Source organism: Zingiber officinale, chromosome 11B (assembly GCF_018446385.1).
Source record: "Zingiber officinale cultivar Zhangliang chromosome 11B, Zo_v1.1, whole genome shotgun sequence".
Lineage (NCBI taxonomy): Eukaryota > Viridiplantae > Streptophyta > Magnoliopsida > Zingiberales > Zingiberaceae > Zingiber > Zingiber officinale.
This window is the reverse complement of record NC_056007.1, coordinates 72,562,247-72,585,273: the sequence shown is the minus strand read 5'-3', so window position 1 is coordinate 72,585,273 and position 23,027 is coordinate 72,562,247.

Sequence of the window (23,027 nt, the reverse complement as noted above, 5' to 3'; positions counted from 1 at the left end):
AGGCAGCTTCTCAATGATAGCAACCACCTGGAAGGGTTCACTCAGAACCATCCCTTCTGAGTGGATCTCGTACAAGATCACCTGAAGCTTCTAGACTTGACTGATCATTGTCTTGGAGTCAACCATCTTATAGTCTAGGAATTGGCCCACGATAAACTTCTTGGCCCCTGCATCCTTCATCTTGTACTTCTTGTCTATGGACTCCCACAACTCCTTAGCCATTCTCTTCATGCTATACACAACGTATAGCGAGTCGACAAGATTGTTGAGGATGTAGTTTTGGCAAAGGAACTCAGAGTGAGACCATGCCTCCACTTCACTGATGGTCTGTGCATCGGTATCCTCAGCACGCTTAGGAGGGTCCTTGGTCAAGAACCGAGTCAAATTGAGCGTGGTCAAGTAGAAGAGCATTTTCTACTGCCACCTCTAGAAGTTCAATCCAGTGAACTTCTCTAGACTTTCCCCATGGTCGATTGACACAGTTTCAATGGGGAAGGAGGGGGCCTTAATGTGTTGAGTCTATTGCACCTCAATATTTTACTCTGTGGCCATCTCAACAGAATCGAAATCTGTTTCAAGATTGTTGAATAATCTATTGTTGGAGATATTGGGAAAAAAATACTGAATTGAAATTATAGAAAATCAATTCTAACTTATCTGTTGAAATGACTTGAGTGGATAATCTTAGGCTACCAGCGGGGCTGGTTCTACTAAGCTCTGGTGGTCCAAGTTGTGGAGTTGATGTGGTGTATAGCAGAATCAGCAGTCGATCACCAAATCAGGAAGAGAATTCGCTGACTAAGATACTGAGGCTTGCGTTCAATGTAGTTTCCTTGAAACATATTCGTCTCACCTCCGGCTGTGCTTCGAGGTTCTCTCGGATCATCTATTTCTCAAGATATTGTTAGGGTCGATTTATAGCTAGAGGGGGGGGTGAATATCTTGTCACGTTCGTTGTCTTGATGCTTCATGATGATGTGTAGCAGAAAAGAACTCGAAGCAAACACTTACAACGCTAACAAGAGGATTTACTTGGTATCCATGAAGTGAGTCCAGAGATGCACGTAAATCAGAAAAATCAAATCTGGAAGAACCCGTACCATAAGCAAAAAAGTGCCTAGCAGGATCCGGAAATCTGGAAGGCTGCGGGTATCCAGATAACGAGGGCTTGAGGTGTGGCTCTACGTCTCCGGACACAGAAGGGACTTTCTCGGGATCTAAATTAGAGATTACCCAATTAGAAGGGTTGCGAATAGAAGTTCGTTCGGGATAAGGAAGAGGTAGAGGAAATCCATTCCTCCTAGGAAACGTAAAACCGTTCTCATCCTAACAATTCATTTTCATAGCAAGACATGCATCAATGTCTATCATGTCATTGCAATGGATGACTTCCAACCTATCTAGATCAAGTTCCAGATTTATAGCTACTTGAGTAATCAACCCACCAAAAACAATTGACCGCGAGGATGCCCTCCCGGCTCTCACTAGGGTTTGCAAAAAATGAAATCAGAATCAAAATCAATCTTATGCAACATAGACCACAAAGCATAAAGCTCTACTTTTTTGATGACTCCATCACTTTCCCCTCTACCAAAAATAGTCTTACTTATAACATGGTGTAAGTATCTAAAGACGGGGTTTTGCATGTGAGAAACTTTAGCTCTAGAGGACTCATAAGATTGCTCTAATCCAGTGATCGAATTCCAAAAGTGATTCCAATTAAACCTAGAATCAAACCTACGAGAGTTACCAGTAGACAATCCATAACAATGATTGAAATCACTAAACGTCCATTAAAACTCTTGATTCATCAATCTAAAAGTAATTTTGCCAACATAATCATCTTCATTGGAAAAATGGGTGTCTAGTGAACTCAAAAACTCCAGAATAATGCAAGGATACGTCGGTAGATGCGTGTACATAATGCCACTCCAATCTAAGAACCCAATCATCCAATCTACATCTTCTCTAATCCCTAGCATATCTAAAACAGTTGGGTCTATATATCATGTACACACAATCTTTCTACTGACAAGAATTTCATATCTAGATTTATGATCTTCATTTCTAAAAATGATATTAAATTCGTTGTCATTACCTTCGTCGTGTGCGGTCCTCTTCACTTTGCCTTTTGCTGGTTATTTTCCCTTATCCTTTGTCGGTTCCTTTCCTCTGCTTGATCCTCCACTCCCCTTGCGAAGTCTCTTCAAAATATTGGGCATGTTGTCAAAATTAAGTGGGGGAGGTACTGTTCTTGGTTGGAGAAGTTAGATCTTGAAAGATTTGATCTTGAAGAACAAGATCTTTTGGCTAAAGAGTTGCAGATCTCGGATAAAGGAGAAGGGAAAAGTCTAGATCTTGATAAAGTTTGTGGAGAAAGAAGAGTTTGAGATCTAGATTTGAGAATGTTTAGGAGAAAGATTGAAGAAGAAGGGGGTTTTGGAAAGAAGAACGCTTGGAGAAGATGGGGGTGTGTGGCTGACATGGCCTATGTTTGGCCCTGTATAGTGGACACGACCATGAAAAAGAGTTCACATGGGTCATGTAGATCTACACGGCCCTATCCTTCCTCTCCTCGGTTGGGTTCACACGGGCGTGCCCATTGGCACGGCCACAACCATCTCCTCCTCGAATCAGCTCGCACGGCCATGTCTGGTACACAGTCTCTGTTGGTGCAATTTCCAGTAGGTCAAGGTTGACCTAGTTGACCAAGCATAAACCTTGGTCATGGTTTCGATGTTTGACAATACAGAAAGATATGTAGACATGGACAATGCAGGTGCAGTTGTCCATGCGGAGAGATACTGATCAGGGTCTGATCAGGTTGGATGAAGAAGAGTCAAGTAGGTCAAGGTTGACCGGATACTTGACTGGGAAGTCCTAACTAGGATGTTAGGCAGTTCGGAAAGTCCTGGTGAGTCAAGTCAGGCAGTCGGGAAGTCCTGGTGAGTGAAGCCAGGCAGTTGGAGAAAGTCCTGGTGAGTGAAGCTAGGCAATTGGGAAAGACCTGGTGAGTGAAGCCAGGCAGGGGAAAGACCTAGTGAGTGAAGCTAGGCAGTTCGGAAGTCCTGGTGAGTGAAGCCAGGCAAGGGGAATCCAGATGGGTCAAGGTTGACCAGACATCTGGTGAAAAGCCCAAGTATGGAGTCTTGGCACGGAAAAGTCCAAGCAGGGAGCTTGGCACGGGAAAAGTCCAAGTATGGAAGCTTGGCATGCGAAGTTGGAGAGGGCTCGGTAGCTCGTTCTCCGGACTAGGTCAGAGAGTGCTCGGTATCTCGTTCTCTGGACCGGATGGAGTCGGAGAGGGCTCGGTAGCTCGTTCTCCAGACTAGGTCAGAGAGGGCTCGGTAGCTCGTTCTCTGGACCGGACGAAGTCGGAGAGGGCTCGGCAGCTCGTTCTCCACTAGGTCGAGAGGGCTCGGTAGCTCGTTCTCGGACCGACGAAGTCGGAGAGGGCTCGGTGAGCTCGCTCGTGACCAAGTAGGGTTTAGGCCGAGCTTTAAACCGGATCGGTCCGTGACCGATCCGATACGCTAGTTATCCGATCGGCGGTGACCGATCAAGAACCAAACAAGCATTCGCTGCTTATCTCGATCCGTCGTGACCGATCGTGATCGATCGAAGAGATCACCTTCGGAGGAAGGTCCTGATCGGTCATGGGACCGATCAGGAAGACCTGATCGGTCCACATAATCGATCAGGGAAGGGCCTGATCGGTCTTGTGACCGATCAGACTTTGTGGACCGATCGGGATGAAGCCCGATCGGTCCACGCCCTAGTCGCAGCAACGCCAGTTTCTTCGTGTCTTCTTCGCAGTTATAAAAGGGTTGAGGAGCTACTGTTCCAAAAAGTTACTTCTTCCTTCTTGCCCTTGCTTCTTGCTGCACGAGCTCTTTACTTCGTGAAGCTTCGTGTGAGTTTCCCCGGCTGGCTGTTCTTCCGTGAAGTTGCTGCTTCGACAACGGAAACCAGTCGAAGGCAAGCAAGGTGTTTTACATTCATATTGTTTGTAGTTCTTGCTGTATTTCTATCTTGTTGTTGCAAGTTATTGTGGCGAGGTTTCTCCACCCAGAAGGAGTTGTTATTAGCCGGGGTCTCATCCACCGACGGATTGATAGGCTTCGTCCACCTTACGGACACGCCGAGGAGTAGGAGTATCATCTCCGAACCTCGTTACATCATCGTGTTTGAGGTTTGATTTCTCCATTTACGTTTCTGTTATTATTTTTCCGCTGCACTAACCTTGATTTGTAGAAAGAAACGAACGATTTGGGGCGGCTATTCACACCCCCCCCTCTCTAGCCGCGATCATCGATCCTAACAAGTGGTATCAGAGCGAGGTCGCTCTTCGTCGGATCAACACCCGGGGGAGCACAAGCTAGAGATGGATCAACTCGGAGAGGACATCACGATTCCACCCTTCTACGATCGCGACGACTTCGCGTTTTGGAAGGTAAGAATGAAATATTTTCTTATGACTAATCTTGAGAATTGGAGGTGTGTGCAAGTAGGTTTCACTCCTCCGGAGGATGAAGAAGGAAAACCTCTCAAGAAGAAGAGGTGGACGAAGGAGCAAATCCACCAATCAACCATCAACGATGAGGTAACGAAAATCATTGAATTTTCTTTACCTAATGATGTTTTGTGTAGGATAGGTGGATATAACGATGCCAAGGAGTTGTGGAATAACTTGGCAAAGCTCCATGAGGAGAACTCCACTTCAAGTCATGAAGAGGAGTCAAGTGAGCCAAGGAGCTCATTTCATGGAGGAATGGATTTAGAAGTTGAGGGTCACTCAACATCTAAAGAAGAAGAGGAGAAGAGTTCTTCTTCAAGTTCGGAGCAAGAAGAAGAAGCATCTACCTCCAGAAGGGATGAAGAAGAGAGCTCTCATCCACTCTCAAACCTAGGTAACTCAAGCATTTCAATTTCAAATAAATTACACATAATGTGCTTTGAGTGTAGGGAATTTGGACACTACAAGAGTAAATGTCCAAAGAGGGTTAGGAAGACTCCACCGACGCCAAAGATCAAGGAAGCCGGAGTCCCAATACGCAAGAGCAAGGAGCACGTGGTGTGCTTCCAATGCAAGCGAAGGGGACATTATCGGAGCCAATGTCCGAGGGGGAGGCAACCTCACAAGGACAAGAAACCAAGCACATCGATAGGGGGAGCTAAGGCAAACCCTAAGGTAACCTTTAAGGCTCATTATTGCAATACTAGTAAGATGCATGCTAGTAGTTTGATTGCAATTGCTAATAATGATAGGCATGATAACAATAGAAATCGATACACATGTTTAGGTGCCAAACATGTGAGCCTAGATAAGGATAACACTAGGAAAGTCAACCCTAGGATCAACTCATCTAAGGTTAAGGATAATCTAGGTAGAAATCCCAAAACAACTAGACACATGCCTAGGAATACCTCAAAGAAAAATGAAAAATTAAAAATTGAGGTATTAGAGAAGGAGAATCAAGTCTTGAGGTCAAGACTTGATACTTTGGAAAAGGCTCTTAAGAACTTGGAGAAGTCATCTCTAGGGTTTAAGGGTCAAAAACCAATGTCCAAGGACAAGAAAGGTTTGGGTCACAAACCTAAGTCCCAAGTGGTCAAGCCCACTTATCATAATGTTCCATTCGATTATGGAAGAAAATCTAGGGCTAGGAAGACCATCACCAAGGTCACAAGGGGAGTCACCCCTAGAGTTGATCTTGATGAGTCCCAAATGACCAAGGCTTCAAAGCCTAGGAGGGTCATTAGAAGGGTTGCTAGGGAAGTCATCCCTAGTGAATACTTAGTGAACCCAATGAGCTCAAATAGGTATTGGGTTCCTAGGAGCGTGATTTCATCATGCTAGATGAGTTAGGGTATGCCAACCTTATTTGAATAGGTAGTTAACCTAATCATGGCAAAAGGTGGCACTTTAGGATTTTTCAAGGTATAATCAAGCCTTGAAAGTGAAATTAAGAATTATTCCTAAGGTGATTAGAATGTGCCAATCAAATTTGAGGAGTTGTCTAGAGTCAATCTAATTGGCACATAGTGATCTAAAAGTCTTGAAGATATGATTTTAGGTCTATCACACTTAGGAATATAGAATTTATGGCAAAATGATCGAAATTATCAAAAATGGCAACTAAGGCTAGAATTAGGTATTTTCTATACCTTTACATGTTATTTGCCATATATTGTTTGCCATATGCCATGTCATGACATCATATTTAATCTATGATCATTTGAAATGTCATGATAATGCTTAGGTTAGTTCAAATGTCATGCTCTATTTAAGTTTCATACTTTATGCCATGACATCATGACATTGGCACATGTTTTCATTTATGATATCATTATATGTCATGCCATCATCTCTTCTCTTGCATTTAGGATCAATGAAATTGATTTAAGGTTAAAAACACAATTTGATATGGAGATCAAATTGATGTTTAGAAAATGCATGAGACCTTAGCTTAAGATAACCTAAACTCATATCTCACATCAAAATTGACTTGAATGTGTTTGATACACCTTAGATGTGTGTGAGATATTAGGATTATGAGTTAGGATCAAGGTGCATAGTTCTTGTACCTAGATGAGCCTAATTCGAAATTAGGGATCATAGGGAAAGCTTATGTACAAGTCATGTACATTTAGCCCTAAGATTGTGGTCCTAAATTAAATGGTTTAAAATCATTTCAAAATTGATTTGAAAAACCTTGATGAAGCTTTTCTAATAATAGCCTTCATCATTGAACAAGTTGATACAAAGATGACTTAACTTTGAGCTATTTCAAAGACTTGTGAACTTTGTATCAAGATTGAAAAATGGAAGCTATTTTCATAGAAAACTATTTTTTCGTGATAATATATGTTATGAGGAATGTATCCTCAAAGTTTTACAATTTTTGGAATTTTCTGGAATTTTCTAGGAGTTTCTGAATTTCGGGAGGAAAATCAGAAATTCTGATATCAGACTTGTGGACCGATCAGAGAGGATTCTGATCAGTCCAGGTCTGTGTGGATCGGTCACTGGACCAATCCAGGAGAGTGATCAGGGCGTGCCAACTTGCTGAAATTCGACTGGTTGTCTGAAATTTCAGCTCGGGAAGTGGTGTTTTAGGTTTGGAACTCTCCAAGACATTGTTGGTGCAATGGTCAAGGGGGAGTTGATCTTTAGGGGGAGTTTTACCTATTGGTCAAGGGGAGTTGACCTTTAGGGGGAGTTGTCATGAGTGATATGGGATTATCACTAAATTGACTATTGACATTAGTATCAAGGGGGAAATTAAGGGTTTCAATGAAAGGTATGGGACTTTCATTAGGAAGAAACTCTTGACCTTGATATTCACTCTTTTTGATGTGTGTCAAAAAGGGGAAGAATGTCTAGAGAATGTTCAAGGAAGAACATGGGAGTTAGTGGGAGAGTTTGTTGATCACGACGAGTGAAGTTGTGAACAACGATAACTTACTCTTCAGGGGGAGAGTTTGTTGATGTGTGCCAATAGGGGGAGCATGAAGGGTTTAAGTTAGGCCTTCATTATCTAAGAAGGAGGTTGCCTTCTTAGAAGGAGAATGTAAGGTTGTAACTTATGTTTCATTACCTAGTGGCATAAGGCTATTGGATTAGCCTAACTTAAAGGTATTGTCAAACATCAAAAAGGGGGAGATTATTGGTGCAATTTCCAGTAGGTCAAGGTTGACCTAGTTGACCAAGCGTAAACCTTGGTCATGGTTTCGATGTTTGACAATACAGAAAGATATGTAGACATGGACAATGCAGGTGCAGTTGTCCATGCGGAGAGATACTGATCAGGGTCTGATCAGGTTGGATGAAGAAGAGTCAAGTAGGTCAAGGTTGACCGGATACTTGACTGGGAAGTCCTAACTGGGATGTTAGGCAGTTCGGAAAGTCCTGGTGAGTGAAGCCAGACAGTTCGGAAAGTCCTGGTGAGTGAAGCCAGGCAGTCGGGAAGTCCTGGTGAGTGAAGCCAGGAAGTTGGAGAAAGTCCTGGTGAGTGAAGTTAGGCAATTGGGAAAGACCTGGTGAGTGAAGCCAGACAGGGGAAAGACCTAGTGAGTGAAGCTAGGTAGTTCGGAAGTCCTGGTGAGTGAAGCTAGGCAAGGGGAATCCAGATGGGTCAAGGTTGACCAGACATCTGGTGAAAAGCCCAAGTATGGAGTCTTGGCACGGAAAAGTCCAAGCAGGGAGCTTGGCACGGGAAAAGTCCAAGTATGGAAGCTTGGCATGCGAAGTCGGAGAGGGCTCGGTAGCTCGTTCTCCGGACTAGGTCAGAGATGGATCGGTAGCTCGTTCTCTGGACCGGATGGAGTCGGAGAGGGCTCGGTAGCTCGTTCTCCAGACTAGGTCAGAGAGGGCTCGGTAGCTCGTTCTCTGGACCGGACGAAGTCGGAGAGGGCTCGGCAGCTCGTTCTCCGGACTAGGTCAAAGAGGGCTCGGTAGCTCGTTCTCTGGACCAAGTAGGGTTTAGGGCTGGGAGCTCTAAACCTGGATCGGTCTGGTGACCGATCCAGTGATACGCTGGGTTATCTGATCGGTCTGGTGACCGATCAGTAACCAAACAGAAGCATTCTGTTGCTTATCTAATCGGTCAGCAGACCGATCAGTGATTGATCAGAAGGAGATCACCTTCGGGAGGGAAAGGTCCTGATCGGTCATGGGACCGATCAGGGAAGGACCTGATCGGTCCACATGACCGATCAGGGAAGGGCCTGATCGTTCTTGTGACCGATCAGGACCCTTGTGGACCGATCAGGATGAAGCCTGATCGGTCCACGTCCTAGCCGTTGCGTAGCAACGGCTAGTTTCTTCTGTGTCTTCTTCGCAGGTTATAAAAGGGGTTGAGGAGCTACTGTTCCAAAAAGTTACTTCTTCCTTATTGCCCCTGCTTCTTGCTGCACTTGAGCTTTGCTGAGCTCTCTGCTTCGTGAAGCTTCGTGTGAGTTTCCCCGGCTGGTCAGCTGCTGCTGTTCTTCCGTGAAGTTGCTGCTTCGACAACGGAAACCAGTCGAAGGCAAGCAAGGTGTTTTACATTCATATTGTTTGTAGTTCTTGCTGTATTTCTATCTTGTTGTTGCAAGTTATTGTGGCGAGGTTTCTCCACCCAGAAGGAGTTGTTATTAGCCGATTTTCCGGGGTCTCATCCACCGACGGATTGATAGGCTTCGTCCACCTTACGGACACGCCGAGGAGTAGGAGTATCATCTCCGAACCTCGTTACATCATCGTGTTTGAGGTTTGATTTCTCCATTTACGTTTCTATTATTATTTTTCCGCTGCGCTAACCTTGATTTGTAGAAAGAAACGAACGATTTGGGGCGGCTATTCACACCCCCCCTCTCTAGCCGCGATCATCGATCCTAACAGTCTCATCCTTCCTCCTCTCAGGAAGCCTTGCACGGTCGTGCTAGATGGCACGGCCAGTGCAAGTGTTGCTCTTGGATCTTCACACGGTCGTGTCTGGTACACGGCCGATAACCTTTCCTCCTCTGGAATTATCACACGGCCGTGTCTGGGACACAACCGAGCCCTTTTTCTTCTCGGGATGCCTCACACGGTCGTGTCATGTAGACACGGCCCTAACATCCCCCTTCTCTACAAGATGAAACTGGCCGTGTGTGAGACACGACCAAGCTCTGTTTCGCGCCAAAGGAAAGCTCCACCCCTTCTTGCTTCTCCAACACTTCCATGTCCATGAAAAAAAAAAATCATGGCCAGTTCATGGAAGCAAAGTATAACCTGAAAACAAAACAAAAACAAATTTAAAAAAACAAACTAATGAAAAACAAAAACATAAAATGTAACTAACTAAAGGAACCCTTGGGTTGCCTCCCAAAAAACACTTGTTTAAGGTCTTTAGCTCAACCAATCTAATCATTCTTCTCTTTTTCTTGCCCTAGGAGGGCAAACATATTTTCATTTTATTGGATCGAGAAGCGCTAGAGGGGGGATGAATAGCGCTCATGGCTATTTCGTACGATTAAAATACTCGAGTATAAAACACACAGCGGAAATGAACACACAGCAAACACACAAGCGACACAATCGTTTTACTTGGTTCGGAGCCTGTGGCGACTCCTACTCTAAGGTCCACGCTCGCTGAGCGTTTACTTTGGGCAATTCACTATAAGAGCACAAATGTACAAGTATGTATTACAAGATTATAACAAAAATGCTATACCGACAACAAAGATGTTGAAATAGAAGCTCCGGGTCGTCGGTAGGTCGTCGCAGCACTTCGGGATCGTGTTGTTGGCCGCTTGTCACAGAAAGATCGCTTTTTCCAATGATGACTAATCTGATGCTCGAAACCCACTTTTATACTACGCTGGAGGCGCCTCCAAGCTTGTCCGAGGCGCCTCCAGGCCGCCGAGTCACACGCGTGGATCAGCTTTGATCTGGTCGCACCTTATCCCATTGAAGGCGCCTCTAAAGCTGGTCCAAGGCGCTTCCAAGGCCTGGTCCAAGGCGCCTTTACCCTGGTCCGAGGTGCCTCAGCTCTGCTGCAATGGCTTTTTTTGGCTCGCACCCGAGGCGCCTCCAAGCCCCATGGAGGCGCCTCGGACACTGTTCAACCGAGGTCAAATGTGTTTCTTTGTTCCTGTAAAATGTGTTAGTCTCAAACACAAACCCTGCAAAACAAAGTTAGCATAGAAATATGATAAATGATATAATCGACAGTCATCGGATTGTCGGGTCTGACTTCGAATTTCTGACCAGAAACCCTAGGTCGACCCGACGCCTACTGTTCCCTCTACGGAGAACGCGTCCTCACCTACTCTACTCAGGAGATTTACCTGATGCCAGTCCGGTCCTCCAGACCGACTGGACTTTGTGCCTAGGGTTACCACCCCCTAGGACCTAAGGTTACCTCCCCTTAGGATTTTCCTCCACCTAGGGTTACCACTGTCACGCCCCGAAGGAGTCCCTGTCCGAAGAAATTTCGGCAGCATCTCCCCTGTACGGCGGACAATCTGAAACTTTCTACAAACACTATATACCTCAGTCACATGCGGCTGGAATAATAACAATAATAATAAGTAAACAACAACACAGACAACCACGCAGTTTATATAAATTTCAGCTTCTGGCTGACACAACCACGCAGTTTAATAATAATCAAATTGAACAGTAGTACGATGACTCAAAAACAACCCTATTCAACTACACCCATAAAGCTCAAAACATATTCCTACTCCACTACACTCGTAAAGCTCAAATCCGACGATAAAACCAACTTACCTCTTCTGCCATCTAGGCAGGCATGTAGTAAAAGCAAATCCAAATAAAAGTCATCCACAAGTAAAACAATCCATACAAGATCCAAAGTATCCAAAACATAACAAGTTCAAAACATAGTCTAGTAAAGAAGAAAACCAAAAGATCCATAAGCCCTCGTGGTCTGCAGGGGACTAGCAACTGGAACTCTCTCCTAACAGCATCAACCTGAAAATAATTACGGAGGCGGGGGTGAGTCCAACGCTCAGTGGGTAACAACTGATATACATAGTAAGGAAGTAACATCTAGCACTAATCATGCATACAGTCTCCTGACGTAATAAAGGTAAATGCAATCTGAAATGAACAGGAAAATACTGTACTAACCAAGACCTGGTACAAGGATAAACAGTCCGAGAGGTATAGAAATCCTGTATGCATGTCAAGCATGGGCATCCAACCAATATACAGCAAATAAATGCAGCAAACACAATCACAAGAAATAAATGCATCAATGTGTATGATGCCAATGCAGTCAGGGTCACCCCTGACGCCAGTCAGCCATCTCACACACAATGGTGGGGCCGAGTGGGTAGGACTGTAACAACCGTGCACTCTGCATCACTACTCCTGATGAGTGACCGAGTGGACGGGATGTTGTCGGAGTACACACATACTCCTATCCCAAATCATAAATGGGGGAGCACAATGCTCTCATCTTTCGGTACACAATGACGGGAAGGGATCTCGACGTGCTACACGCTGCAATCACACTACCCATGAGCGGAACAACGGAGCACCAAACGAGCAAACTGACGTGCTACCACGCTGCATCACGTTACCCATGAGCGTCAACAACGGAGCACCGAACAGTGATGAAACTGGCGATGTGCTCGATAATAATGGAGCAATCTATCACACAGCATGCAATCATGCGAATGGTGCATGACCCTAAGCATGGTAATATACTGAACCAAATCTATATACATATATGATTTGCACCATAATCAATAAATCATATCAAGGGTACACAGATCAGATAAGGTATCACACCTAGGTCCTGAACATGGTGAAGCATGGTTATAATACTACCCCTAATCATGTATAATCAGGTAAGTCATAACATGAGATGCAAAACAAGCAATCAACCAAGCATGTAACAGGTAGCGGGTAGTGACTAACCGAAACAAAATAATAAACATAATTTTTGCTATTTGTTAAATTCACTACTATGCATATCAAAGACATAAAGTCAAAAGTACCCGCCTCCAAATAAAATGGTCCAATCTGGTAATCGAGATACTCGTCTCGCGTCAAAGTCCTGTGTCAACCACATAATGTACATTTTTATTTAGCTACAAATTTAAACGAATAACTAAATAAAATCTTCTAAATTAATTTAGGGTAAAACCCTAATCATTCCACTACTCGATTACATTAAATCCTACATATGAATCCAAGTTAACAATTTTTGCTAACAGATCTAACAATCATCTACTACGAAGATCAAAACCCTAACCTTACCTCAAGTTCCACAGCTTTATTCAAGAACAAGAAGATGCTGGAATTAAAGAGTTGCTGCCCAATTAAGGTTGATTGCTGCTGGAACAAGGGAATGCTGAATGGGTTGCTGTCGAAACCATGAACTCCCCACAGTACATAATTCCTGTTGAAATCTTTCCCTACAGTTCAGTTCAAGGTGAGATCAAGCTGGTGATCATGAATGCATCAACCTAATCATCTTACCTCTTCCTTTCCACTGGTCGGGGGTGATCAAGGATTCAACTATTGTGCTAAGGCACGGCTCAAGAACAGGGAGTCGACGGCTCTGCTCTGCCGGAAGAGAGGAAAGGATGGGGAACAGAAGCTTGGCTGGCGCCAACGCTTAGCAGATGGGAAGAGGGCTCGGCAGTGGAGAACCGGGGCTGATCAAGAGAGGGCTTGATACTCCCTCTTCCGGCCAAAACTTGCTGACAAAAAGGGGGCAGCAAAATCTGAGATCTCCACGGCGAGAGGCAACGGGTGCCGGTGGCTAGCTAGGGCACGGGAGAGAGGAAGAGATCGAGCTCCGACACTTGGGAGAAGAGAGGAGGAAGGCGTCGGCAACGACGCGATGCTAGGGCACAAGGGAGGCTGGCGGCACTGCGGTGGTCGGTGGCGCTGAAAAGAGCAGAGGGAGATCGAGTGGAGAGGCTGGCAGAGACGGTAAGCAGAGGAGAGAAAGAATCAGGCACTGCTTTAATCGCGAGGAGAAGGAAACCGTCGCGGTTAGGGCACGGTGGAGAAGAGAAGGCGCGCGAGGGTTTGGGGCACGACGACGGGAGAGGAGAAAAAGAAAATAAAGAAAAAATAAAACAAAAAGGAAAAATAAAACTTTTCCTCGCTTAAATTGGGTAGCCTAAACAGGCTTTTCCGGACCCCATTTTTATCCCCGTTAACTCGTCCATACGAGCTTCGAAAAATTTCCAAAAATTCTGAAAAATTTCCTTATTAATATTCGCCTATTTTCGGTATTTTACAACCACCCCCTAGGACCTAAGGTTACCCCCCCTTAGGATTTTCCTCCACCTAGGGTTACTACCCCTAGGACCTAAGGTTACCGCCCCTTAGGGTTTTCTACCACCTAGGGTTACCACCCCCTAGGGTTTTTCACCTGCCTAATCGTAGTTAGGACTTTCCTGAAACCTCATTCAAGCATGTTAGAAAATAAGTAATCTTAACTTTGAATCCCTTTGCCATTATCAAAACTTGGGTTCGATTGTCAGATGCTTCCTGCACCAACACTTTTTTGTTGGGAGGCCTTCTCCCAACATCTTCCACCACATTGTTCTCTTCATTTGGTGGCCTCCCATGAGGATGGAAATTCCATTCCTCAAGTTTGTAAATGTTTGCCCTGCTACAAGCATTTAAAAGAGAAGAGACATGATTAGAGGCATTAGATAAATCATATTCCAACTTTTCCTCACCAATTACTAAAGAAAGTTTATGATTTTTAACATCTATAATAGCTCATGCTGTAGGAAGGAATGGCCTTCCTAATATGATAGGAATTTTTGGATCCTCCTCCATGTCTAACACAACAAAATTGTGAGAATTATGCTCCCACCTACCTCTACTGGTACATCTTCAATAATACTCATAGGGTACCTGCAGGAATGATCAGCTAGTTGCAGTGCCATAGTAGTAAGTTTAAAGTTTTTGAGACCTAATTTATTACAAATGGAATAAGGAATGAGGCTAACACTTGCCCCCAAATCACAAAAAGCTTTCTCAATGAATTCATCTCCTATATTGCAAGGAATATAAAAGCTTCCTGGATCCTTCAACTTTAGGGAAATGTTCTTCTCAAAAAGAGCACTACATTCCTCCGTAAGTGCTATGGTCTCTATATCTCCTCTTCTTATTTTGCTAGACATGATGTCCTTCAAGAATTTGGCAAACTTGGGCATTTGTAATATTGCATCAATAAGAGGTACTTCAATACATATTTCTTTGACTTTCTCCAAGAATTTGCCAAACTCTTCATCCTTCTTGAGCATGACAAGTCTTTGAGGAAAAGGGACTACTTGACCTTATGGGTAAAGTGGAAGAGTCTTTTCAACCTTAGTGGTACTCTCCTCCTCTTCTTGAACCTGAATGGGTTCATGTGTTGAAGGAGAAAGCTCTTCTTCAGAATTCATCCCTTCTTAAGCAGTCATTTGGGGATCTCCCAAGGTCCGTCCGCTCCTAAGTTCAATTCTATTGCAGTGCTCCATAGGATTAACATCAGGTTTTCCAGGAAGTTGTCCTGGTGCTCTAGAAGATGAGGAAGCTAATTGGACAATTTGACTATCCTGAATCTTTTGATGTTTTTCATAATTATCCATTCTCTGAGTAAGCTTCAAAATATCTTGTTTCATGTCATTCTGATTGGAGATAATTTCTTCAAACATCTTTTCAATTTTAGACATTGGAAAGCCTTGAAAAGATTGTTGTTGCTAAAAATTTTACTGCCCAGATTGAAAATTAGGTCTTGCCCCCATAGGTGGTCCTTGCTCGTGATTATTTCTATAAGAAAAATTAGGATGACTTTTCCACCCAGGGTTGTATGTATTTGAGTATGGGTTGTTCTGCCTCTGGTTGAAACCCATGATTGCATCATATTGCTCTAATTGGTTAATTTGTGCAGAAATAGCTCCCAAAGGGCATGAGTCACTAGAGTGATCAGTACTCCCATATACTTCACAAGTAGATACAATGGCATTGACCATATTTGAATTAGTCCCCATACTTTCTAATTTCTTTGTAAGAGCATCCAATTTTGCAGTCATTAAAGTGACTACATCAACATCAAACTTCCCTGATGCTTTAGTTGGGTTTACACACGAATAGCCACCACTTCTCTCATTTTCCCATTGATGATGATTTTGTGCTACACTTTCAATTATTTCCTCAGCTTCATCTAAACTTTTGTTCAAGAGTGCCCCTCAAGTAGCTGAATCAAGGGACACCTTAGTATGATAATTAATGTCATTATAGAATGTGTGCAACACTAACCACCTCTTCAAACCGTGATGTGGGCATTGTCTGAGCATATTGTTATATCTATCCAAGCTTCAAATAAAGATTTTAAGTCAGCTTGTTTGAAACTTGCAATGAGATTCCTCATATGAGCCGTTTTACTAGGTGGATAGAATTTATCAAAAAATTGTTACTCGCATTGCTCCCATGTGGTGATGCTATTTGGAGCTAAAGAGTTTAACCATTGCTTAGCTCTATCTCTTAAAGAAACCCCAAATAATAATAATCACACTGTTTCAGAAGGAACATCATTTATCTTCATTGTACTGCATATCTCATAGAAAACCTCCAAATGTTGATTTGGGTCTTCATGCGGTCCTCCACCAAACTAATTTTGCTGCACTATAAAAATAATAGTTGGTTTGATCTCAAAATTATTTGCTTCAACTGAAGGTCTTGAAATGCTAAATCGAAAACCCCTAGCATAACGTGTTGCATAATCCTTTAGTGGTCTATTAGCTATGGTAGAATGTTCTTGTTCTTCTTGATATCTTTGCAGAATTTTTCTTCTATGAAATGTTCTATCTATTTCTGGGTCTAGAGGAAGAAGTTCTCCTGCAAAGTTAGCTCTTCGCATACACAAGAACAAGATATGTTTGGTCAAAAAGAAAAGAAGAAAGAAAGAGAAAAGTTAGATCAAAAGAAAAACAGAGAAAAGCTAGACTAGAATGCTAGAAATTTAGAATGCAAAGTTAGAATTAGAATTAGAATTGCAACAAAACAAATTGTCAAGAATTATAAAGATATGCAAGAATTATGAAAACAGAATTTTAAAGATTAGTTACAATTATACTAATGAAAAGAAAAGTTATGTTTAGTCCAACTCAATTGATAATCTCTAATGTTATAGCGCAGTCTCCGGCAACGACGCCAAAAACTTGTTGACGTTCCGCAAGTATATGGAAATGTTGTAAGAAATAATAAAAGATATCGTATCCACAAAGACTGGAATAACCACTAAAGATTTCTCAACGTGAATTAGTTAAACAACTAATCAATTGGTTTTCAGAAACTAAGTGCAACTAATGAACAACAATATAGAAATAAAAGAAATAGAAATAAGAATAAGGGCTATGATAAATGGATGTTCTAGGAGTTTTGGTTTCTTTATAAGATTAATCAATGTAAATGATCTACCAAATCTTATTCCTCAATTGTCCATCATTTGTAGAAGGTTGTCGGTTCTCTCTTGCAATAGATAACCGGCCTAAGACTGAAATCTATACCTAAATGTGATCAATTAAGAATGAATCTATGTTGTCCTTACACGAGCTTGCCTGTCACGTACGCCCCTCGGATAATCAACATAATAATTCATCACTCCTCAACCGCATCAAGATATAAAATATGAACGCATACAATCTATCATACCCCCTTGAATGACCCTATTTCACCCTCAAGATCATCCCTCAAATGTCCTTACACGGGCTTGTCTGTCACGAACGTCCCTCGAAAAATCGAATGAGAGATTATCTCTACAAGATCCACAAGGTATTCAAACATTCAATCAAGAATGAGAATTAGGTCCAAATCACAACAATCCACACAGCATTGAATAAGTACAAACGGGATAAAATCATAGAAATAGGAAATTGGTAAATCCACAAGAGTTTTACATCAATTCAACTTACAAATACTCCCTCTATTCTAGAACAAAGAAATCTAATCCATAGAATGAGGAAGGAAATTCGAAAAGAGAAAGATTACAAGCATTCTTGATCCCCAAATCCAAGAAAAGAGAGGGAGAAAGCTTATCTACGATGAATAACATCTTCGGATCCAATCCTCGATTTCAGAGTCGATACGTTGAAGATCTGCCCTTGAATCGTCGAAAAATCCCTCCAAGATGGAGAGGAATCGCCTAAATCTTGCTCTCTCCCAAAGGGGAGAAGATCCCCTTTCAAATCATGAATAAGGCTTTATATAGAAGAGGGGTTTGGGCGCCACACGGCTCCGAGACACGGCCGTGTGAAGCTCACGCGGCCTATGCTACTCCCCTCTCTGCTCAACTCACATGGCCGTGTGTGAGACATGGTCGTGGTATACTTTGCCACTGCTCCCCTTTGCACAACCGTGTAGATCTACACTGCCTACTCTGCCTCCGGCTCTAGAGCTCTTTCACGGTCGTGTGGTGCACACGGCCAGGGCTTGCTTGGCCTCCGGAAATATTGTACGACCGTGTAGATCTACACAGCCATGTACTGCTTCAGCTCTGGAGGGCTTGCATGACCGTGTAGTGCACATGACCATGAACTTTCTTTGCTCCAAACCTGGCACGGCCGTGTAATACACACACGACCGTGGCCACTTCCTCCTCTACTGCAACCACACGGGTGGTGATCACCACAAGGCTTGAGCAACCCCCCCATGTCAGGGTCATGTGGCACTCAAGCCTCTTCCTTCATCCATTGTAATTTTTGCCTCGGACATTAATTCCTCTCCAAAATCGACTCCTGCGTACAGAAAATGCACAAAAGCATATCTCCGAACAAAAAGAGTAAATATATTAAAAACAAAGCTGGAAGTACGAAAATACATAGATAAAGCATGTGCAAAGTATGTGAATGTGCGTCAAAACATGCTAAACAAGAGTATACAATCTACGCACATCAATAGGCCTGCACAAAATCAAAAACAAAACCCTTCTCGGACTTAAAGGAACACTTGCATAAAATAAAATAAAGAAATAAACTAAAAGATGAGGCTCATAATTTTTACTTGGTTACAACTGAGTAGGTTGTTAATCCAAGGAAATGAATCGCACTAAGTATCTCCTTCAGGCGAAGAAGCCTCTTACAACAGTGAAAACACAAAAAGATGAAGCTAAACTAACAAAGTGAAGCGCATAAATGTTGGAACTCAAATTGCTTGTTGTTTTTCAGCTTCTGGAGCAAGGCTGTATTTATAGCCTTGGTCAGAATACCTGGTGTAGGATCAAAAAGAATTTAGATATTTCCACAATTGCATGATATTGTCCACTTTGGGCCTAAGCCCTCATGGTTTTGCTCTTTGGCTCTACCCAAAAGGTCTCATGCCAATGGAGATATCTTTTCTCTTATAAACCCATGATCTTTCCCATGTGTTTTCAATGTGGAACTATGTTTGCAATCTTGCAACCCCAACAATCCCCCTCAAACAAAGGACCACAGGCTTCCTATGTCCGATCCTAGACCCACCAAGTTTTCCTGCCCCTCAGTCCACCCGACCTACTAGGACTTCCTTACCTAGCCGCAACTAGGACTTCCTGCCTGGTGTCTGATCCTCTTGATCCGAACATAGGAGCCCCCACTTTCTTTGTTCGAGGTCAATATTGTACCCAAATGGCTCAATCAGACCATAGCTCTTGTGCACAGTCGGCGGTTAAACCTTCTAGCAGTCCGGGGTCTGATACCACTTGTTGGATCGTAGAGTTTGATAGAGGGGGGATGAATATCGATTAAAAAAATTCGTAGAGTAAGCACAGCGGAACAACAAGCCAAAGAGAACACGAGGATTTACTTGGTTCGGAGCCTTTGGCGACTTCTACTTCAAGGCCCACACATAAGGGTGCTTTCGATGGGCAATCACTAATAATTTGGTAACTTATTATAAGCTAAGTACAGGAATTATGTAGTAAACAAAAAAACCGACAATTATGAAAATAAGACAGGAAAGAAAACAAAACTTTGTCGGATATCTTTTCGCAACGTCGCAAGAGCACAAGAGAATAGATTCTGAGTTGTTGTTGGAGCTTTAGCCTTGACCCTCCTTATATAGAAGGTTCGGGGCACCTGGAAACCTTCAAGGCGCCTGGAACCTTCAGGGCGCCCTGAACATGATGTAGCCGAGCCAACCAGGGCGCTCCACGTGGCGGGACCCCAGTTTTCTAGCAACTTCCTTCCTGCAAGAAAACGTTAGTCTAGAGGTAAATATATAATGCATATATCCTGCAAAACAAAGAGTTAGCAAAGTTCAAGTTTAACAAGTAGAGTATTAATTAGATTCCGTCTCTCCGAGACCGGAATCTAGTCAAGATCTCGACTTAGAGTTCGAAATGGTTCTAAGTCAGATCGGCTCCTAAGTTCCCTTCCCGGGAATGCGTCCTCAAAGTCACTCCCCTCCAGTGACTTACCTTCAGCTACCTTCTAGACGTCTGGTCAGCCCTTTGACCCATCTGGGCTTCGTGCCAGCTATCCGGTCAGCCCGTTGACCTAGCTGGACTTTGTGTCAAACGTCTGGTCAGCCCGTCGACCCGTTTGAACTTCGTGCCAGCTATCCGGTTAGCCCGTCGACCAAGCTGGACTTCGTGCCAGAGAGTAGGTCAACCTGTTGACCTGTTTGGACTTCTCTTGCACACTCGGTCAGAGTGTTAGATAACAACGAAACTAACTTAACCTATTTTGTCATTTATCAAAACTTGAGTTAGACAGTTAGTGCTAACCGCACCAACACCTGGAGCCCTTCCAAGCGCCTGGAGTGGGATAGATTTCTATCCCTGACGCAATGGTCAGCGTCTACATCGATAATGATAAAAGTTGAGTTCCGGGCGCCCAGAAGGGTTCTGAGCGCCCGGAATGGTTCCGGGCCTTCTGCTCCTGTGCTGCTCACCTCACTCTGGATCTTACGCTCCGACTCCGGTCACTTGGGTGATCTCGGTCAACCAAAATAAGGCTCACCCGAACTCAATTACGACCTGTTGGTGCAATCGACCTAGGTTTTGATCGGTACGATCATAGTTTTGATGTGTGTGTCAAAGAGTTTAAGTTAGGTGCATCCTTGTATTTGATATGTGTATTTGAGTTGTGCAGGTTCGCAAGATACACATGCGACTCAGGTTGATGACTTCGGGTCCAGTGAAGGATAAAGCATCCGAGGGACCGTGGACAAGGCAGCGAGGACAAGGGCCGAGGGAAGCAATTTCGAGGCATACGCGAAGGATGGCATTGGGGACGAGCTGCAGGCTTGAATGCATCCGAGGGACGAGAGCCAAAGAAAGTATGCTTGAAGGTTCTGGTAAAGCTGCAAAGGAAGCGTCAAAAGAGTCGTAAGGGTGAGGGTACGAGTACACGAGAGATTGTACTCGGAGTAAAAACATAAATTCTAGGGTTACTGTAGCAGTACTGTAGCAGTCGACTGCATGTTTTAGCAGTCGATGGTGCAGTCGATCGGCAGCGAACAGAATGGCTCTGTTCGCTCGGCCAACATCGACCAGTTGACTGGTACTTTTACCAGTCAATTGGTAAGTGGTCGTTTATGACCGTTAGATTCTGGGATGTAGCCGTTGGCTACCTCCAATGATAGCACCGATCGATTGATGCTGAGATGAGTTGATATGATGATCAACTCTCTCCTCTTATTTATAGGGAAGCTTTGGGGCTTGAAGGAGGTTACTAATGCTTATTGAATAACTCCTTGTCATTGCCCAAAAGCTTCCAAGCCTACTCTCTTCCTCCTAAACCTAAGTTCATCATTGTAAAGAGGAAGAGATCCTTTGTGAGAGGTTTGCTCCACCGAGAAGGAGAAAGCTCTAGCCGGAGATTGCCGGGGACTGATCCACCGAAGGATCAAGGGCTCGTCCACCTCAAGGACACGCCGTGGAGTAGGAGCAAGCAATCTCCGAACCACGTAAAAGAATCGTGTTAGCGTTTGTGTTCTTACTCATTGCTTTCTTATTTTAGTTTCATTTTCGCTTGCACAAACTAACCGTGTAGAGAAGAAATCGAAGTTGAGGGTAACCTAGCTATCCAACCCCCCTTCTAGCCGGCCATCGATCCCCTACAAGTGGTATCAGAGCAAGGACGCTCTTCAACGGACTAATCGCCAAGAAGAGCACTTCATCAAAATGGCCGGCTCAAACATTCATCCACCCAAATTCGAAGGGGACTTCTCTTGATGGAAGAAGAGGATGGAGGTATTTTTTGAAACCGATTTTGACATAATGCTAATCATGGAAAATGGTTTCGAAGTGCCTAGGGATCAAGACAATAAGATACTTGAGAAAACAAGGTGGAGCAAGAAGCAAAGAGAAGAACATTTAGCGAATTCAAAAGCCATCCATCATCTACTAAATGTTCTTCCCCAACAAGAAGTAACAAGGGTGGGAACCTACTCAAGCGCCAAGGAGTTATGGGAAAAGCTAGTGGAGCTTCATGAAGGCACATCGGAGGCAAAATTGGCAAGAAGAGATCTTCTCCGAACTCAACTCAACAATGTAAAGCTTGAGAAGGGAGATAAGGTATCTACACTTCATGCTAAAATTAAAGAAATTTTAAGTGGACTAACAAGTGTAGGTGAGAAACTCTCCAACCGAGACATCATAATGAAAGCCATCAATGCCTTCCCAAGAAACTCGACATGGAGCTCTATTGTAGATTCATTCTACATTTCAAAGGATCTAGAGAAGAGCTCTCTAGATGAATTCTTCTCAACAATGGAGCTTCATGAAACAAGGGTGGAAGGATTAGAAGGAGAAGCAAATAGATCAAGAGGAGTAGCCCTTGTGGCAAACAAGGGAAAGGGTAAGAAGAAGAAGTCTTCATCCCCACCATCCTCCGACTCCGATGAATCAAGTGCCTCAATGGATAGTGATCAAGAGGCATATATGGTAAGAAAAATGAGAAAAGCATTTAAATCTTTTTCTTCTAACAAATCACATGCTAGGAGAAGTTCAAGGGGCAAGAGTAGAAGAAGAAAGATCAAATGCTACAATTGTCAAGGAGAGGGACATATGAGAGATGATTGCCCTCTCTTGAAGAAGAAGGAAGGGAAGAAGAAGGAGGAGAAGAAGACAAAAGAAAAGGGGAAGAAGGCTCAAAACCTAAAAGCAACATGGGATGATCCTTCATCATCATCGGAGGAAGAAGAGCACCATGTAGTAAATTTTGCTTTAATGGGAATTGATGATGTAGCCTCCACCTCATCCGAGCAAGAAGAAGGAAGGAGCTCAAGTGAAGATGAAGAGGGGAGCTCAAGTGAAGGGGGAGGTCAAACTTCGGATTCGGACTTCTCGGTAAGTGAGGTACATAATCTTCCTCCCCATATTTTAATTAAAATTATTTCAAGCACAAATGATGATTTATTTAAGGTAAAAAGAAAGAACAAATCTTTGAGAAATGACATTTGCATGCTTAAAGAAAAATTAGAATCCATGCCTATTAGGGATGATGATTTGCATGCTTCCTCTACAAGTTCAAATGATTTATGTTTAGAAGAGGAAAATAGGAAATTAAGGGAAAAGGTAGAATACCTCACC